Source organism: Piliocolobus tephrosceles, chromosome 1, assembly GCF_002776525.5.
Source record: "Piliocolobus tephrosceles isolate RC106 chromosome 1, ASM277652v3, whole genome shotgun sequence".
Classification (NCBI taxonomy): Eukaryota; Metazoa; Chordata; class Mammalia; order Primates; family Cercopithecidae; genus Piliocolobus; species Piliocolobus tephrosceles.
Genome location: NC_045434.1, coordinates 70,588,581 through 70,601,844, shown reverse-complemented (window position 1 = coordinate 70,601,844; position 13,264 = coordinate 70,588,581). Strand labels below are relative to the sequence as shown.

General features: G+C 43.6%; 1 long non-coding RNA gene across 1 annotated transcript in view; it reads left to right on the top strand.

Annotated features, from left to right (window-relative positions):
- Nucleotides 1-9,639, top strand: part of LOC111537132 — a 177,292-nt gene extending 167,653 nt beyond the window's left edge. The window contains exon 6 of the long non-coding RNA XR_002729912.1: nt 6,895-9,639. This is a non-coding gene — a long non-coding RNA (uncharacterized LOC111537132). The remainder of the gene's footprint in view (nt 1-6,894) is intronic.
- Nucleotides 9,640-13,264: the final 3,625 nt, after the last annotated feature.

The window sequence follows — 13,264 nt, the reverse complement described above, 5'->3', positions numbered from 1 at the left end:
CAATTGACAATTCCACAGTCGTCAATATCTTATCCTTCTTTCATGGCCTCCCTGACTTTAATCCTGATTGCTTTAACACTAACTAATCACCAGCAAGAGGTGCCTTTTTTTTTTTTTTTTGAAACAAACAAGGTCTCTTGTCTTTCCCGTGACTGTAGCCATGACATGGGAAGGGCCTTTAATTAAATGCTGCACTTAGTGCAACAATTGTTTGCATGTAGGAGGCTATAGAAATGGAGACAGCTGGAATGGATAGTCCCTAAATTGTAGGCTTCATCGGGACTACAAGATTCATAAGCGGTCCTAATAGCATGATAAGGTGTTAATCTCAGCAACAGAGCAATTATCTGCCCAGTGACTGACTGCCACTCTCTGCACCCACTAGCCCATTGCAGCTAATTGATTTACACTGTATAAAAGTAATATAACAACAACAAATGTCTCGGAGACTTTATGTTAATTAAAAACTGTGATTACATTTCCCTACTAGGTGATCTGTTTGAAATTTTTACACCACATAGGAAAGATATCAAACTACTAGGTAATAAGTTTTCTTTGCCAGGGACCAAATTACACAGCCACTGTGATTCCTTCAGTAGCTGCAAGAATAACCCTGGTTGATTAACAAATATGAGCTATGTGACTTCAGGCAAGTATCTTCATCTCTCTGAGCTTCAGTTTTACCATCCCCAGTGTGACAGACTGGGCTAGACAACTTCTCTAAGATCTTTTTCAGTTCTCAAAGTCCACAATTGTATGAATTCCAATGCCATGTAGCCAGGAGAGGATTATACAATTGAGCCGCAGCCCGGCTAGTTAGGAACAGGTCAGGCCTTTCATCTTCCACGTCTCATTCTCAACTTGGAAGTTTAATCTGGTTTCTGATCATTCTGTTTATTTATAACTTCTTTTAAAAAACATGTTCACAGTGGACTTTTCCGGCCCCCTTGCTGTATTCTTGCTATATGAGATATAATTCATTTCCAGAGATTTAAAAAAAAAACTGTTTTCAGCATTGCTTTAATGGGAAATCCAGTGAAGGGAGTCTAGATATGCCCTGCGGTGGGTGTCAGCTTACTGGGTGTGATGTGGCACTGTGGGGAAAAGGGACATCTTTGGGTTGCGTGAACGGTGAGTATGCAGGGTCTGCTCAGTGGCCTCACCTATGCATGTGAGTGTGGACCCCACTCTATGTCACTCTAGTCAGCTCTGGCCTCGTCTGGCTTTCAGCTTCCTGTCTATAGAGTAAAATCGCCGGGCTGAATGCTCTCTAAAGTCTATTTCATCAACAGCGTTTGATGACTCTGATCCACTCTGAGAAAAAGAAATTTCCTCAAAATTAGAGTTTTTCAAGCCAAATGGTATTTAGAAGAAACAGCAGGTAGAGAGAGAAAGAGGAGGCCTGAAAACCCTTTATAAGGAGAAAAGTTTGCATGGAAACCTTCATCATTTTGTGGATGGCAGGTCATGGTGGGGGGCGCAATTTATGCTCCAGTAAAAATAAAAATATTGATTAAGATTATTAGCCAAAGTTAAAAAGGAATGACCTGGGACTCTAGCATCCATGTAGAAAGCTGGGGGCTGCATTCCCTCCTTCAGGCGTCTCATCTTCTGACCTGCCTAAGCCCTGCTAGAAGTGGTGGTGTAGCTGGCTCATCTCTGATGGTGAAAGAGAGGGGTAACCGACCCTCCCCTGGCAATGCTCCCATCACGTTAAGGTTATCCATTTTCTAGATGATGATTCTTGAAGAATGCGTCACCTACATCAGAAATCCTGGAAGGCTTGTTATATAAAAAGTAAGCATGGGAGCCGACTGGTTTTTTTAAGTTGATCTTTATGCCCAACTGAAGTTGGAAAACCACAGTTCTAGAAAGCAGAGGGCCAAGCTGCCTAATGTTCTTCCCTCCAAGAACAGTGCTCTTCATTTTCCACTCTGTGGAAATAATAGGCAAGGGTGGAGTGCCTAGCATGGAGGTTCCTCCTGTGGGACCTGCCCAGGAGCAAGGCCACAGCCGTGAGCTAGAAGTCAAGGTTGTTGCAGGCAAGCCCAGCTCTGCCCAGAGACCCCATCCTTCCAGCATGAAATGGAACTAGGCTTATTGGAGCCTGGTGGGCCTTCTTGGTCTGAGCCATTTTTACCCAGAGCCTTAGCGGTGAAGCTTCAGCAGGCTTTGACTGTGGGGGTTCAATAACATGTGAGAGTCTAAGAAAAACTATGCCCAGCTCTCTGCATTCAGGCTTACTCTGCTTTGCCCATATCCATCCAGTCACACACATGCAAAAGGCCCCTAGTCATTGCAGTTCCTTGGAACTGTGACAACCTCAGAGTTACTCAAGCCCAGTGTTAATCTTAGGAGAGAAGAAAATTAAAAGACTCTGTGGAGTGGAAATCCATTAGTATAATTTCCAGATTCAGTTTGGGGGAATGACTACTAGAAGCAGCATAGTGTAGCAATGTGATGGGACCTGAACCCAGTCTGCCTCAAAATCCTGCCGTGAAATCTTGGCTCTATTTCCTGTCCATGGATCCATGGGTAAGAATGTTTAACTTTTCTATGCCTTTGTTTCCTTGTTATAGGTAGAGAATAACAGTACTTCCCTCCCAGGGTTGTTCTGAGGATTTAGAGTTAATAAATGTATGGCTCTTAGAGCTGTGCTCAGTAGACAGCAAGAACTCATTAAATGTCAGCCACGGCTACTTCTGGATAATCTATGAGCAGGCCTCGACCTTAAAAGGGGCCCACACTTTGTTTAATACCTTGCTTTTGCCATCTTAAAATTCTTAGTATTAATAATTTGTAAACAAGAAACCCCACATTTCCATTTTGTACTGGACCCCACAAATTATATAGCCAGTTCTGTCTGCAAGGTTGTTGTGCATAAAATCTCAAGTCTATATAGTATTGAAACTAAAATGACCAACCTGAGCATTATCTTAAGGAGAAAGATTAGATTTTCTCTAAACAAAATTTGGGCTAAGGTAAATATTCTATGCACATTTGCAGGGCACCAGTGATTATTTGTTTATAGTGATATAATTTAGTGATAAGAACATTGTACATTTTCATTTTTGCTTCAAAGGTTTAGCATTACCTGGATGTCGTACTTGTCAACATTGAAATGAACAGTAGTCAGTCTTAAACTTAAAAAAAATTCCATTATGATTCTAAATTTCCTGTATTAGTTTGTATTATTATAAAGATGGAGACAATATAATATTAGTTTTCTGCATTCTCTAAAGTTCCCACCATAGTCCTTGGCAACTAGTCATTATTTAGTAAACTGTTTTGAAGATGACCAATAAGATGATCATATGTCACTGACCTCATAAGAGATAGTGGATATATCTGGGTAATAATGAAATTAATATGCAATCAGCCCCTTCCCTCAGTACACATTTTGATTGTTTTCAGTTCATGGGCTTTGATTAAAATTTAAAAGCTAGGTTATGTGGGAGACTCTACTGCTTATTTTGTGGGACTTGCTTAGCAACCATTCCATGATAAGCAAAGGATTTTTTCCCAATCATATCCCACTATAGGTCTTTATTAAATTCCAGAAAATTAGACATAGGACCTTAGAAATCATTTTCTCAGTGCCTGATTTTGCAGATGAGGAGACTGATACCCACAAAGGTTGTGATTTCTGAAAGTCTCGAAGTTCATTGGTGCTTGGCAAGGGGTTCACCAACTTCCTGGGTTGTTAAACAGGGGATGATCCATGTGGAGGGGCAAAGTCTGGGGCAAAGATGAGTCACTCCAACCGGGTCAACCCATCAATAATGAGCTGGCCACCATTGGCTGGCATTAACCACCTTGTAGGACTGCAAAAAGAAAACCTCAGTCACAGCTCAACTTCCCTCTAGCACCGGGTTCTTCCTGTGTCAGAGACTTGAGATTTCTTAAGCTAATATTTTCTGTCTCCCTGCTCCCTCCCTCTTCCTTTTCATTCCACTTTCTCTAGAAAAACTGCACTGCAAGTATGCCTTTAAATCTTTCTGTATCCAGGTTCAGACAAGCAGCTTTTGCACGTAAAGTTTGAGTACTGGCAGTCTTTGTTTCTAGTGCTGTGGAAAGTGAGTCCTATCTAGCTGTGAGGAGGGGACCCTGGGGGTATTCCTGAAAGCATTTGGTGCATCCAAGAGCAAGGTGGGGTAGATGTGAAGCATATTAATTGATGCTTCAGAGTCTTAACTATAACTCAGGGGTCTTGCTTCCCCAGATGCCCTGTTAACTCCTTTTGAAATTGGTTCCATTTATCTTTTTGCTTGCTCTCTTACTTGGAGAGACATCCCTCCCTCTCCCCTACTCTTTCTTCTCTGGCCTAGCACTGCCAGGGAGGGGGCAGAAGCCTGCTGGGAGCAATGCCCTTGTGCCTTGTCAGCTATCCCTGTGTGAGAAGCAGCAGCCTCTAGGCAACCCATTGGTCCCACTGCCAGGATTACAGGAGGCGGGCATCAATGCATGTATTAGTTCATTTTCACACTGCTGATAAAAACATACCCAACAGTGGGTAATTTATACAGGAAAAGGGGGTTTAATGGACATACAGTTCCATGTGGCTGGGGAGGCCTCACAATCATGGTAGAAGGCAAGGAAGAGCAAGTCATGTCTTATATGGATGGCAGCAGACAAAGAGAGAGCTTGTGCAGGGAAACTCCCCCATATAGAACCATCAGATCTCATGAGACTTATTCACTATCACAAGAACAGCACGGGAAAAGACCTGCCCCCATGATTCAATTACCTCCAACCAGGTCCCTCCCACAACATGTGGGATTCAAGATGAGATTTGGTTGGGGACATAGCCAAACCATATCAATGCATGAGCCTGAGGGTTCCTTGTACTTGGAAGTGTGGGCGATGTGATTTTTTTCAGAAAGCCTTTTTCTTTAGGTGCTACCTGTCAGGTGAGGGGGTTGAAAACCGGGGGCACCAGGACTCCTGTTTACCAGATGGAGCTGAGCTAACAAGGGAGGGTGAGGGAGAGGAAATTGCTACATGGATTCTGGCTGTTCACTTAAAGATGTGAGGCAAACGTGTCCTTCAATTGGCCTGGGAAAGAGGGCCAGCTCTGAGTGACACAGAGCACCCTTAGAGGGTAAATGAGGGAAAAGGGCCCGATTGTGTCACTGCCTTGGTCATACTTAGGGTGAAAGCACATCGCCTTGGTGGATATGAGGACCTAGGGTCTTTCTCCCTGTAACACAGGAGGCCCTTAATGTTCATTGCCCTTGTCTTTATGGGATTTTCAGAATTTTGAGCAATCTGGACAGGAGGGACAGTAGGAGAGTGGGACTTTCTATGGATAGCATCACTAGAGATCTTATCCCAAACTGAAAACCTCAGAAACATTTGGCCTGTTCTCTTACTGGCTGTGTAAATTTTGGAAAGTTACTTAGTCCCTTTTGTGAGTCAGTTTCCTCACCTGAATGTGGAGATCCAAGATCCCATCTGCACCTGCTTTATAGGATTATTAAGCCATCCTAATGAGATAATATATGTAAAAAGTTTAGAACAGTGCTTGATTCAATGCAAGATCTTATTGAAAGTTTGCCATTATTTTTACCATTATTGGTGTGATGTGGTGTGGTGTGTGTGTGTAGTTGTGATAGCCAACACCAAGGATGTCATGGTCACTGCATAAAGAATAAAAACTTAAATGTTTTGGATGGAGAAAATGGAAAGGGAGAAGTGACTTCCTTGGGATCCTCCATCCTGTTGGAAAGAGGAGGTAGTGGTTATCATATATAAGGAAGTATTCTAAAAACTACAAACTCACATTGCAGTACAATCCTAATCCCACATCATTATTAGACTGTTGGCTCAAAGTTCTTCTGGCTCAAGATTCTCAAGCATCAAATATGTATTGAACTCTACAGGATACAGAGCTGGGGGCCTGGCACACTCATTCATCAATTCATTCATTCACTTAAACACTTGCTGAGCATCTATCAGGTGCCAGGCACTAGGAAAGGACACTGAAAGAGACAACAATATTTGCCCTTAGAGAACTTAGGTTCTAGTTGGTAGGTCGATAATAAACACGTAAACAAATCATTCTATCATATACTATCATGTGGTCAGCATATTAAAGAAGGCAGGATGAAGGGATAAGTATTACTGATAATGGGATGGTCTATGAAAGCTTTTCCAGAGGAGGTGATACTGAACACACTTGAATGAGTGGAATGAGAGTGTCAGAGGCAGAGGAAGTGGGAAGGAGCAAGGCTTTGAGTTTCAGCTGAGTGAAGCAGGCAAAGGAGATGAAGGTTAGAGACACAGGCAGGGGCTGGGAAATAGGCAGGGTAAGGAGTTTAGATTTTATTCTGAGCATTATTGGAAGACATTGGAGTATTTGGACTGGAGAGAATGGCACAATGTGATGTATGCTTCAGAGTGTTCACTCTGACTGCTGTAAAGATAGTAGATTATGGAATGTTCAAGGGTAGAAGCAGAAGCAGAAACCAGTTAGGATATCATTACACTAATCTAGGAAACAACCCCAGGAAACTTGGCCTAGGATGATAAGAGCAAAGATGTGAGATGTGAGGTTAGAGCTAAAAGAACTTACTTCTGTAATGTGGGAGAAAGAGAAGAAGCCAGGATGACTATTAGGTTCTTGATCTGAGCAACCAGAGGAGTAGAGTTGTCCTTAACTGAGATGGGGAAGATTGGGAGAGGAACAAACTTGGCAGGGAAGTCTAGAGTCCTACTCTGAACTGCTTTGGTTGATCTGGGCATAGCAATTAGACAACTGAGTGGAGGTGTCTAAGTAGGCAGCTGGATAAGAGTCTGAAGTTCAAAGAGAGGTCAGGGGACAGAGATAAAGATTTGGGAGTTATGCTATATAGCATTAGGTAGGACCATTGAACTTGTCATTTTTTTTTACAGGTGAAAAAGATTGATCATCAGATGTTTCTTATGAATCAACCTGATATTTAAATCCATGAAGGAGAGAGATGACAAAACCAGGTAGAATAGATAGAGAAGAGGTCCAAGGTCTGAGCCCTACATTACTCAGAGTGTTAGAGATTAGGAAGAAAAGGAAGACCTGGCAAACGAATGTCCTGGGATGTAGAAAGAAAACCAGAAGTTTGTAGAAAGAAAACCAGAATAAAGAAAGGGCTTCCAGAAGGACAAAGTGTAGTGTGTCAAATCTCCTGAGCAATCAGAGGAGAGCACCAAGGGGCTCACAGGACATTGGTATCCGGATCACCCAGTGACACTTCCTGATCATGAGAAACTGTCAGACCAACAGGGGCACTTTCTGTAACCAGCGGTTCTTCATTGCCCAAATGCAACCTTGATGGTTTGATTTTGGAGGATGGCAATTCATTAATAGCACTCTGCAGTGATAAATACGAAAACCAATAAAACTCCCCACCCAAGGCAACCTCTCCCAGCTCCTCACTTTGAGTGAAGTGAGTAACCTCCATTTCTGCCAACTCCTGTCTTGTCTGAAGCCACATTTCCCCAGCAATGTCACATATGCATTTTTTGATCCTGGTCATTTCTCCACTTGGGAGATGAATCATAAAGAAAATGAGATCTGTGTGCCCTGGTGACTATGGATGCAAGAGTCTGCTGCCCTGGAGGGAACAGCTGGAAAAGAAGTAGATGGTGAAGGCGGGTTGGGGGGAAACAGTGGAAAAGGTACCTGTGCAGGGGATCAAGGTGACAGAGTGATCAGTTATGTTGTTTGGACATGCGAGAACAGGGGGTTATAAAAATGGATACAGGAGGAGCAAAAGAACGTAAGGACTAAAACATGAAAAAAACGCAGATTTACAGGCAAATATGTGATGTTTCCACATTTTCTGCCCCCAGTTAGCAGGGGCAGCACAAAGAGCGTTACTGTGGAGCTGAGCTTTGGGTAAAAGATTAACAACCAGGCCTTTCTCTCCAGTGTCTGCTTCCTTCTGGGCTTGCCCTGGGGGAAAAGGAGGGCTGGCATGGATGTGCCTGCAGCCTTCACCCTGAACATTCTTCCACGCCTCTCTGTTCATTCATTGCTTAGTCATTCCTCAGGCATGGATTGAGCCCACTGTGTATCCAGCATCGACCTGGCATAGGATGGACATAGAGATGGGAAAGGCACAGGGAGCAGGTGACAGAGACAAATGAAGGTCATGAGAATAGCAGAGTAGGACAGAAAATGAAGGCAGGGGATGGGGTTCTAGAGAAAGCAAGAGCAGGACTGACCCGTGTCTGCCTCACCTGTTACTGTTGTAGCCTCTTCTCCTTGGAGTATCCCTCCTGCTCTTGCATCACCTTAGGAACTTGGATCAGAGAGGAAAGTTACAGCATGGATATGTTGTAGTAGGAGGGGACAGACACGTTTGGAAACAGAAATGCTTGGGGAGTGGGTGTTTTTGGGGGATGAGACTTTCCGGGTCTCTCAATTCACACTATGTAGGTAGTTCACTGCACAGCTTAAATAAGAGACAACCCTCCGGAGTGGTTGGTTCTCATCCATAAAATGTGTTTTGGGCCTCAGATTTCCAAAGGAAGGGCTGAAGCGTGACTCACCTGACGTCAAGTACTGATGGTCACCTGCCCCTGCCCTATCAGGTGTGGAAATGCTGGGGTTGCTCTCTCAGAACCTACTCCCTGAGATGTCAAAATATACCCAGGAGTATTTCTGGACCTTCTCCAATCCAAAATTGTTTGGTTTTTGTGTGTGTGTGCCTACTTGGCCTCACTAAAAGATGGAGGCGGCCTGGGTGAAATGCAGATTTCTAGAGGCTCTCTGATAAAGCTCAGGCCACCAGCCCCAGGCCAGCCTGTGGGTAGTCCTGGCTGACAGTCACTTCATACCTCATCTGGGCTTTTTGCCAAATTCAAAGTGTGTGTATGTGTGGAGTGCGGGGTTCCCACCACTGGCAGTCTGTAAGTCATTCACTTAGCTCAATTTGTCTTACTTTCTTCTGAAATTTCTTCCTTCTTGTTTTCTTTTCCCCAGGAGAAGCACTCCTAGGGCAGCCTCCCAGCAAGCTTTCCCTAATAAGAAGGCAGAGCTCCTCTTCACCCAGACTTCAGACCTATAGAGACAGCCTGGGGTCCCAGGATGCACTTGCACTCAGAGATGTCCCCAGAGTCCTAGGGGAATGGAGGATAACTAGGAGGAAGCTGTTCATGGCTGCGGATGGGGTCTATACATTCTTGTCTATCTCAGTGCTGTCTGCTATTGAATTTTTGTGCAGATCACATTAATTTAAAGCCAGTTCTCAAGAAGCTCCCCCCGGCATGTCTACTAGTTTCTCCCCTTTCCTGCCATTAATCAGTGTCTGCTAATTAAACAACAAACTCCTGTTTGTCCAAACAGCTGCCAACACCCCCACCCCAAGGCAGTTAAATGAGGATAAATGAGTCAGTCTTATTAAAAAATGACTTAAATTTATCAAATTCTATTTATGTTTCTTTTACATCCCAATTTTCTATAGATTTAGTGACTCCAAATGATAAGGTCTCAAGCTTATAATAATTTATCCCTTGAGTAACACAAGGCTTGGTGGTATTTCGGTAATATTCATGACAGCAGCAGTCGTGCTAACAAGGACTGATGTCACCAGAGCACGTTCTATGTGCCAAGCACGGTGCACAACACTTTACATGCATTATCTCATTTAATTTTCACAAAACCTCACAGAGGTAAATATTATTATCTTCCTCTGCATATAAGGAAATGAATGTTCAGAAAGATTAAGTCAACTCACTGAGGTCCCATCCGTGGTCTTTCATAGGCCTCTGTTGCCGTCTCATTGAACTACTGAAATTAGAAAAACCTGGGGACCTTGTTAACCTACAGATTCCTGGGCCCCATCTTAGATGCAGGGAGTCAGACTTCCTGGGAATGTGGCCCTGGAATTTTCGTTTGTAAACACATTCCCTAAGAGACTTGTATACACGCTAAAGTGGGAGAATTCACGATCTCTGGCTTTTGTGATGTTTTAAACGCACTATATAATTTCAATAGCAAAAGAGTTGGGCTTTGGGAAGGGAGTGTGTGGTGAACCCTGAAAGCTGAATGGACTTCCTTCCTGTGGAGGAGCAGTGAGAAAAATTGGAGGCAGAGAGCTGTGTTTCAGTCCTTGATGGAGCTTATGTGAGTTATTTAATCTCTCTCAGTCTCTATTTTTTTCATTTGTAAACCAGGAAGGATACTTTTATTTTCCAGGTGGTTGTGAGGTGTGAAAGAGATGAGAGTAGAATAAAATTTAAAGAGTTGAAAGCCCTCAACAAATGTATGTGGTATTAATCATGGGTTTTCCTGGGGCTGAGGAAGCCACCGCAAGCCTGTGCACAATGCCAGCCACCTTGTATGGATACAGAGGAGGCAAAGGGACTAACAAACACTCCCAGAGACTGGATATCTTGAATATCTGTCCAACTTTCTTGGGAGGAGCCATTTATTCTGTAACTCAAAGGAATTTATTGTTTTTAAGCCAGGGAGGCATGCTTTCTATCTGCTGTTGGTACTCCCAGACCAAGCTGTTGCATGTGGGACTGAAGTGTGACTTCTGCCTCAGTTTTGTCCACCTGTGCAGGGAAGAGAAAACTGCCTGCACCCCCATGGTCATACCCTCTGTTGGAACCACCTCCTTAAGCCAGAATTATTGAATGTTCTCTATGTGCCAGAATGATTATTATTTCATTTGATTCTCACAACAATGCCATGAAGTCTATACAGATATACCTTGGAAATATAGTGGGTTTGGTTCCAGACCACTGCAATAAAGCTAATATCGCAATAAAATGTGTTGCACAAAGTTTTTGGATTAGGCTTTGGCTTAAGGGAATTTTGTGGCTGGTTTGATCTTTTATCCAGACCGCTAACACTTTCTCCCTATCAGCAATAAGGCTGTTTTGCTTTCTTATCATTCCTGTGTTCACTGGAGTAGCACTTTTAATTTCCTTCAAGAACTTTTCCTTTGCATTCATAACTTGGCTAACTGTTTGGCACAAGAGGCCTGCCTAGCTTTTGGCCTGTCTAAGCTTTTGACTTGCCTTCCTCACTGAGCTTAATCATCTCTAGCCTTGGATTTAACGTGGAAAATGTGTGACTATTCCTTTCACTTGAACACTTGGAAGCTATTGTAGGGTTATTAACTGGTCTTATTGTGTCTCAGGGAATAGGGAGGCCCAGAGAGAGAGAGAGAAAGAGAGAGAGAGAGAGACAGGAAAACAGCAAGTCAGTGGAGCAGGCAGAACACACACATTTATTTATTAAATTTGCTGTCGTATGTTCTTGCAGTTCATGGTGCCCCAAAACAATTACAATAATAAGATCAAAGATCCCTGGTCATAGATCGCCATAACAGATAGAGTAATCATGAAAAAGTTTGAGATATTGTGAGAATAACACAGGTATTGTGAGAAATATGACCCAGAGACACACGCTGTTGGAAAAATGGCACCGACAGACTTACTTGATCCAGGATTACACAAACCTTCAATTTGTAAAAAAAACTGTAGTATCTGCAAAACGTAGTAACGTGTAATAAAATGCAGTCTGCCTGAACTTCAATTATTCCCATTTTATAGAAGAGGAAATGGATGCAGGGAGTTTGATCTGCCCGAAGTAAATGGTAGAACTCTGGGACTAACATTCTTATCCTCTATGCTACACTCCTAGGAAAGAACTCTCAGACAGGGTTGGACTGAGAGTGTGTTAAGCTTCGCGCTGTTCTGAGCCATCTGAAGGAGTGTCCATATTTGAAAGCACCTCCTTCCTTTTGCTGGCCCTCCACAATGTGGCCTAAGTTATTCAATTAGGAAGGGAAATAATTGGCAGTGGAGAATGCCTCTAGCAGTGGTAATTACCTCCAGTGCCTTGTAGGAATAGTCAAGCTACATTTCAGTTTATGCTGTAAAACCTTAATTATAATATAAACAGCTGCCCTTCAGCCCAGTGGGGCAGCCTTCCCCCGCCTTCCTTCTCTGGCCTGGGAATGGCCCTGCCTCCTGAATGGTCAGGGAGGTCCAGGGGCGGAAGGAGACCTGGGAGGAGGGGAGCCGATGCCTGTGCATGCGTTGGGGTTTGGGAAATTAAGCTAGAGGGAGCCACTGCCAGGGTCCCATCTTCAAATGATGAAGCTAAAGGCAGCATCCCCGTCTTGGTACCACTCACAGAGTCTCTTGGGGGAGCAGCCTCCAGCCGTTAGCAGTCAGCTCAGTGCCATTAGGCTAGGATAGGGTTTAGCAGGCTATGGTATCATTTCAGGGTAACATGTCTTTCCATTTAATACCCTGTGAGGGAGAACAGAGTTTTCCCTTCTAGATCCAGACTTCCTGGCCGTGTAGGAGCCCTGTTGTGTGCCTGGTGCACTCTAGGTAGTATGCAAGGCATGGTCGCAAGGGTTCCCCACTTCAACTTCACAGCACTTGGATACACAGAAAATTAACATCCTCATTTGACTGTTGAGGAAAATGAGCCTTTGAAAGTTTAAATGGAGATAAGTCTTGGAAGACAGATAGATCTGTAAGCGACTTAAGTACAGGAAGGAGAAGGACACTCAATATTTTTGTTCAGAGCACCGGGAAGGAGAGAGAGGGAACAGTCACCATCGGGCATTTGAGAAGGTCCAGGAACAGGGAGGTGGTGAGGAGAAGGGGGAATAACACCAGAGGGGCTGAGATTACTGATTGCTGGGTTCACAGTTGTACCCACGACTGGCCCAGGTACCCCATGAGGGGCTGCTCTGTGCCACCTGGCCACTGGATTGTAATCTGGGCTGAAAGAATCAGAAGTCAGTGTGCCGAGGCAGGGGACCATCCGAGACCCTCAGATGGTCAGGACTGACTCTTCCACTCTTAAGGGCAAAATGGAAAATGTGAGCTTGTTGGTAGTCTTCAAAATAGAGTGAGCAATCCATGCCCCTGAAGAGCAGGGATAATTATAGGCATGCCATTGTTTTATTGTGCTTTGCAGATATTGCATGTTTTTACAAATTGAAGATTTATGTCAACTCTGCATACAGCAAATCTATGAATGCCATGTTTTTCCAACATCACATGCTCACTCTTTATCTCTGTCTCACATTTTGGTAGTTCTACCAATATTTCACACTTTATTATTATTATATCTGTTATGATGATCTGTGGTCAGGGATCTTTGAGGTTACTATTGTAGTTATTTTGAGCTGCCATGAACTGCACCCATATAAGACAGCAAACATAATCAATAAATGTTGTGTGTTCTGACTGCTCCACCAACCGACTGTTTCTCTGTCTCTTTCTCTCTCCTCTGGTTCCCTATTCC